The sequence below is a fragment of the Delphinus delphis genome, chromosome 14 (assembly GCF_949987515.2).
Source record: "Delphinus delphis chromosome 14, mDelDel1.2, whole genome shotgun sequence".
Lineage (NCBI taxonomy): Eukaryota > Metazoa > Chordata > Mammalia > Artiodactyla > Delphinidae > Delphinus > Delphinus delphis.
Window position 1 is genome coordinate 69,626,289 of NC_082696.1, and position 7,026 is coordinate 69,633,314.

The 7,026-nt window shown below is 47.0% G+C and overlaps 1 non-coding gene across 1 annotated transcript; it reads right to left on the reverse strand.

Annotated features, from left to right (window-relative positions):
• Positions 1-6,424: 6,424 nt before the first annotated feature.
• LOC132437441 (U6 spliceosomal RNA) lies at positions 6,425-6,531 on the reverse strand. Its single transcript, XR_009522024.1, has one exon. It is a non-coding gene; the product is annotated as a U6 spliceosomal RNA (small nuclear RNA).
• Positions 6,532-7,026: the final 495 nt, after the last annotated feature.

The following is a 7,026-nucleotide window of genomic DNA, read 5'->3' on the forward strand; positions in this document are numbered from 1 at the left end:
GCATTCTTGATTTTAGAAATATTTGGGGTTGCTCCTTTGTGGACAGGTGGACGGCGGGTCCGTCGCTGTTTTCATTGGTGGCGTGAGTACAGGTCTAGGGATGGGTTTGGGATGCTTAATTCATTGGCCCATGTGTCCTTTCTCCATCAATAGCTCCATCAACACTTAAAATTAGAAAAATCATTTTGTGATGGGAGAGAACGCGAGATGGAAACTTTCTTTGGCAAGAACAGAATAAAAAACTCAGACTGTTTTTTTCTTTTAGTTCCTATTGGGTGTAATTCTCACCCTTCTGAATTTGATCTGGGTCTTAAATTTCTAAAAAACTGCAATCACTGTGGTGGTTTCCATTGAGTTGCCAGGGCTCGGTCTTTGGGACAGGTGGGTTCTTGCCTGATTTATAGCTAATTTTGCGGACTTGGGAAGCTTAGCTACTTTGAGTTGTCACCTGGAAATCTGACGAGTCTTATCATTACCCAGCAGATTCAGTTTTTCCAACCGCTGGGGGCTCATTCCCGATGTGTGCAGAGCTCTATCTGCTCTAAATGTACTGGTCATCCTGACCCTTGAATTAAATCCACAAGGAACTTGGTACAGAGGACATTGCATACGTGAGCAAGGCTGCCAGTTATATAGTCGCTGCTCACCTAAGAGCTCCAGAACTTGTCAGTAATGAAAATGTCACTGAAGTAAGATTATCGAAGTGTGTCCTAGTAAGAAGAGTGTGTGTGTGTGTGTGTGTGTGTGTGAACTAGACTCTTTAGGTATGTTATGATGATGTGAAAAGGATAAACACCCTCTGTCTCTCAGCCAATAAGGACACTGCCCTTTTATGAACGAGAGCAGGCACTGCTTTGGTCTGAACTTAAGGGGCGCAGGCTGCCATTGCAAAGCTGGATGCTGCCGGGGAGTAGTAAGGATGACATGCAGGCATGTCACTCCCCTGGGAGTCTGTTTGCCTTTGCTGGTGCCCAGAAGACGGTGCTGTCATCACTAAGCAGGTCCTGCCCCAAGGCAGTATCACAGATGAGTGCCAGTTGGCTACTTGTTCAGCTGTAGATGTGGAATGAGAGAACAGAGACGAGAGACAAAGGAGCTGGGAACTTTCAACCCAGGACATTGATGTCAAAGTGTCATAGAATGTTTTACATCCAGGACAGTAGACATCTACAAAAATTCCATCCATTTTCACTGAGTCAGCATCTGTTTAATCAGACCCACCATAGACGCACTTTCTTCTTCTCTAGACATTAGAGTTCTGAATAAACAAGGACTGTATCATGACTGGTTATGACCAGAATGTCATGTTCATTGCAGGAATCATACTCGATGGCTGGTGGGCTGACAAATCTCTCGCATCTCCAAACACTGAAAAGGAAAGAGTTTAGGCTTTGGGGTCCAACTGACTGGCTGTGTGATGATGAATAGATGAATTAACCTCTCTGAGCATCTAGAGAAACTCATCTAAAAATACTCCTGCCCCAGTTCTTGTGAGGATTAAACAAGATAATGAATGGAAAACACATAAAGATAATAAGAACTTAAGCAAACAGGCAAAATAATCAGTTTCTTCCCTCCCTTGTTCTTCTGTGGAAAATACTTGTTAAGGATTTAAGATTAGATCATATTTTATTCTGCTAACGTGTAGCCACATGTGGAGTCTTCATGACTCTTTGAGCCAGATTTAGTCACAACTGGTCAAGGAAGGAGGTTTTCCTCAGCCACCAAAGCATGATGAAGCCTGTTGGAACAGGGATCCATGTACTCTGAAGTCAGCATGTCCTGATAATGAGGTTAAATGAATCCAGCCTTTTTTTTTGCGGTACGCAAGCCTCTCACTGTTGTGGCCTCTCCCGCGGCGGAGCACAGGCTCCGGACGCACAGGCTCAGCGGCCATGACTCACGGGCCCAGCCGCTCCGCGGCATGTGGGATACTCCCGGACCAGGGCACGAACCCGTGTCCCCTGCATCGGCAGGCGGACTCTCAACCACTGTGCCAGCAGGGAAGCCCCAGCCTTTTTTAAAATCACAATTCACATGAACAAATTGAGCAGTAAAATATATATTGCACGCACAGAGATGACTGTTAAAACCTCGCATCCCCTTTAAAGACAGAACAACATTACAGATGATAAAGGTCAAGCAAAGAAAGAATCGAAGTAGTGAGAAGCCTTTTGATCAGAGGTTCAAATACAATGAAGGAGGACCACTTCAATTACCTTTTCTTCTGAGCAAACGGGTGGACTGGTGTCACCTGTGATGCTTCCAACTAAACTTCTGCCTCCTTCAGTCCCTTCCCTGGAGGATAACTTAAAGAGTCTCTGCTTTCTCACTGAAGGCAACCTGCACTGGAAAAATTCTCTGCAGACATAATTATATACATTAACAAAATCCGTGCGTGTGTGTGTGTGTGTGTGTGTGTTAAACCACACTTAATTCTTCCCTTTGGCCCTGATTTTTAGGACTCAAGCCCAGAAACAATAAGAGCCTAGCACCTTACTGTATGATTTCTTTCATCTTGTTTATTTTTTAAAGCTTGTGAAAAAAAATTCCTGATCCCTTGAGTTCAAAGCACTCATATGTCCCCCATCTCCTAAAGGACTTTCTCCAGCCAGGCCTCTTCTTGATTCATTGGGTCAAAGCCTCCTACACAGCCTGCTTGTTTGGCAGTGTGGATCAGCTGGTATCTGGCCCCCTCCTATCACCAGGGACTCTTCAAACCCCATAGTTCTCATCCCATCGGTGACATTCCCTCTCTGGGCAGGATTTTCTCTGTGTGCGCGTGCGTGTGTGAAAATCCAAGTTTTTACTATCTCTCTCATCGTCTCCAGGGGGAGTTCAGGCTTCCTGTTCTGTGTTTTTCACAAGTCTGGATATTTTCAGCTCCCACTATACAACTTTACACATTCCTTCGTCTGGATATCAGCTGTGGATCTGGGAACATAATGACGCATCTGAGTACATTTCTCAGATGAATAAAACTGGTGAAACTCCCAGCGTTTCCATCATGTCTTCACCAAAGGAAACTGCTGCTGTCCTAGGTGTCTGCAGCTTTCCCTCCTTGGTTCTGAGGGGTTGAAGGATGGGATGTGGTGAGGCGATGCATGTAGAATCTCTCAGTAGGGTTGGAAATATTTTCTCTTCATTGAGGGACTACATATTCAGCTCAGTCCTTGGAGTTGGTAAACTGTTGAGGAAAGTTCAGCCGACTTCTAAACTTCGCCCCAGGCCAGCTTTTCAAGGTCTGCCCTGCCTGTCATGGTAAATGGGCATGGTTGTCAGTGCCAACGGTACCCTGGGAACAGTTGGCGTATCCTCTCTGTCATGAAGGTGGGCTGTGATGCAGCCAAGCAGCCATCCTGCCAGCAGTGGCCAGGGTCAGTCTGGCGGGTCCATGTTTAGTGTTTAGTGTTTAGTGGATCCACAAACATTGTGAGGAAGAAGAGTGATGGAGAAGGCTCAACACCGCCCCCTAGGGCTTGGTGCAAGTTGGAAGTCAGAACAAACCCCGAGGATATAACTGGACTCATTATTTCCAGAGGCCTTTTCAGACCAGGATTTTGCTTCCCTGCCACCCTTCCCCCCAAGAGATTATAAAGACATATGATTTTCTACACACCATGTTTCTTCTCTTGTCTGTATTACAAGTATGACTCCCACTGGGCTTGTTTTACCCTGTTCTTAAAAAATGTTAATACCTAGCAAAATGTTATTTTCAGGGAACTATTATAGAGCAAAATCTAGACGGAATTAATAAACTCTCTGGTATTGGCTGACTTGTGTCTGTTCAAAATCATATGTTGAAATACGCCTAGTACCTCATAATATGACTGTATTTGGACATAGGTCTTTAAAGGAGTAATTAAGGTTAAATGAGGTTGGTGGGATGGGCTCTAATCCAATATGACTGGTGTCTTTACAGGAAGATGAGGTTCAGATACAGACATGCACAGAGGGAAGACCTTGTGAAGACACAGGGAAAGGCCATCTACCAGCCAGGGTGAGAGGCCTGGGAAGAAACTATATCTGCTGACAGCTTGGGACTTCCAGCCTCCAGACGGTGAGAAGTAAATTCCTGTTGTTTAAGCCACCCAGTCTCGGGTACTTTGTTATAACAGCTCTAGCAAACTAATACTCTCGCCTTGAGAAAAAAAAATTTTGTTCAAAGGGTGCAAATTTACTGAAAACAAGTATATTGGCTTGGAAAACTCTTGAGTGTTTTTCTTGAAGTTTGTTTCCTCCTGAAGCTGCATTTTACAGGTAAAGTATAAACGTGCTAAAATTTCTTGAAAGATTTTTCTTATAAGAAGATCAGCTACGTTCCCCACCAACTTTCTAGCCTATGAATGCACTTAGCAGATTATTTATTTCTTCACTGATAGTAGAAAAATAAGCCTAGACAGAGTGCAGGCAAATGATCATACACTACAAAGGAATGAATTCAAATCAGTTCATTTTTCAGATATTTCAGGGGTTTAAAAACTGGCTTAGCTTGAAATAAAATCTCCCCCATGAAACATATCTGGAGGAATCATGTTCCCACTCAGACAACCTTTGTGTGGATCGTCAGTGGGAGTTTTATTCTTGTTTGTCCCCTGCCGTGTCCGACCATTCAGCACAGTCTATGTCATAGTGGGATTGCTTCCCTAGTCTGTGAGTTTCCATGTGGGAAACATCCCAAGACTACTTGTTTTCATTTTTTCCTTCTCTGGGAGAGACTGACAGAGCTAGGAGTTTGTAGAACCTATGCCCCCCCTCCCTTTAAGTTTACTTAGAAAAAGGAATTGACATTGGTTCCAAAGTGTGCCTTGCAAAATGCCCAGGGAACACACACTTCTGCTTGCCTCACACACGGCCAGAGCTCAGGAGGCTTCTCCCACCCCCTGAGTCTCAGCTGGGCAGCAGGGAGACCCTCCATCCCACTGGCAGACCTGTGGTTCCCATGGTCACCCAGAGGATGCAAGAGCAGAGTAGGCTCGCATTGCCAAGGCGGCTAAAGGCTCGCGTAGCTGGCTGACGGGCAGGAAGGGCCTTCTCCCTTTCGGTTTGGTTTTATCACATCAGCCTCCTGCCCTCCTGTGGTCCATTAGCTGAGGAAGGGGCGTTGCAATGATGCAGGGGGTGAAGGAAGGGAGTGAGGATAGTTACTATGGAAAGAGGCAAAACCAGATAAGAAAAGAGGACTCTTGGGGTGGAAGAGAAAATGGGCTGGGAAAAAGGACCCTGAATTAGAATTATTTTATGAGAAGTTTTAACCAGTTCCCAGAGGGGAATTCAGTTCTGAGACAAGGGTTCTTATGAAAGGGATTTTCCTTGACCCTCGAAACACGTGGGTTTGAACTGTAGGGTCCACTTACATGTGGATTTTTTTCAATAGTAAATACCACAGCCCTACACGATCCCCAGTTGCTTGATTCCCTGGATGTGGAAACCACAGATACGGAGGAACCATGGAAATGGAGGATTCCCAGATATGGAGGAATCGCATATATGGAGGGCTGACTATGATTTTCTGATTTTCTGATACTCTGATTTTCAACTGTGCAGAGGGCCCGCACCCCAACCCCGCACTGTGCAGGCTCAACTGTATTAGGAAGCATTCCCAGGGAAAGCCTGTAGGGGGATGGGAAAGCATGAATTCATGATTAGGGAGAGAGGGCAGGCAGTGGTGTAGTATTGGGCCAAGTCCCAAGGAGGGAAGCCCTATTCCTTCTATATTTCTGTGTAACAAATTGCCCCAAACAACAATAAACTTTTATCACCTCTCAGAGTTTAAGTGGGTCAGGTTGGCTGGGCAGTGCCGGCTGGTGTGTCCTTGTGGTTGTAGCCACAGTATCAGTCAAGATCTCGGCAGGTTTACCTGGGGCGGGAGGATCATTTGCAAAGCAGCTCACTCACCAGGCTGGAGAGCTGGTGCTGGCTGTTGGTGGGAGGCCTCAGTTCCTCTCCACATGGGCCTCTCCCAGGACTGCTTGAGTGTCCTGCTGTGTGAGTCCCCAGGTGTGTAGCCCAAGAGAGAAAGCCAGGCAGAAGCTATCCATTTCATGACCTAGCCTGGGACCACGACGAGCATCGTTTCCCCCATCTTCTGTTCTGCAGAAGCACTCAGGCTGGCCTTTATTTTATTTTTTATTTTTATTTTTTTTGTGGTACGCGGGCCTCTCACTGTTGTGGCCTCTCCCGCTGCGGAGCACAGGCTCCGGACGCGCAGGCTCAGCGGCCATGGCTCACGGGCCCAGCCGCTCTGCGGCATGTGGGATCTTCCCGGACCGGGGCACGAACCCGTGTCCGCTGCATCGGCAGGCGGACTCTCAACCACTGCGCCACCAGGGAAGCCCTGGGCTGGCCTTTATTTAAGGGGAAGGGAATTAGGCTCCACCTTTTTTTTTTTTTTTTTTTTTTTTTTGCGGTATGCGGGTCTCTCAAAAATATGGAATGCTTCACGAATTTGCGTGTCATCCTTGCGCAGGGGCCATGCTAATCTTCTCTGTATCGTTCCAATTTTAGTATATGTGCTGCCGAAGCGAGCACTAGGCTCGCTTGAAGGGAGGAGGGTCAAAGAATTTGTGGACATTTTAAAACTTTGGCTGTGTCCTGCAGGGAAGCTCTGGAGATAACATAGTTTACCCCCCACCCCCACCCCGCCCCCAGACTGGTCTCCATCAGGGGCCGGGGAGCTGGAATTCTTGTTCTCTCCTACCTGCCCATCTTTGGATCCGGGCTGCCTGAAGTGGGAAGGGCTTCAATTCCCAGGCTCCCAAGGGCGGAGTCTGAGAACAGCCCTTGGAGGAGCGAGGCAGGTGCTGGCTGTGGAGGGTGAACCAGCCCCTTGCCCCGCCCCCATGGCAAGCAGGGCAGAGGGACCTGAGGGATGAGATGCGGCACGCTGACGAGGTCTTCCTTCCCTTTCTTGTGCGATTTCGTCTCTGAGCGGAATTCACTGTTGTCTCAGAGAGCCTGGGAGCAGATGTCGGAAAACTACATAATGAAATCAAATACAAAATAGAACCAGGCAGATGCTTGCCC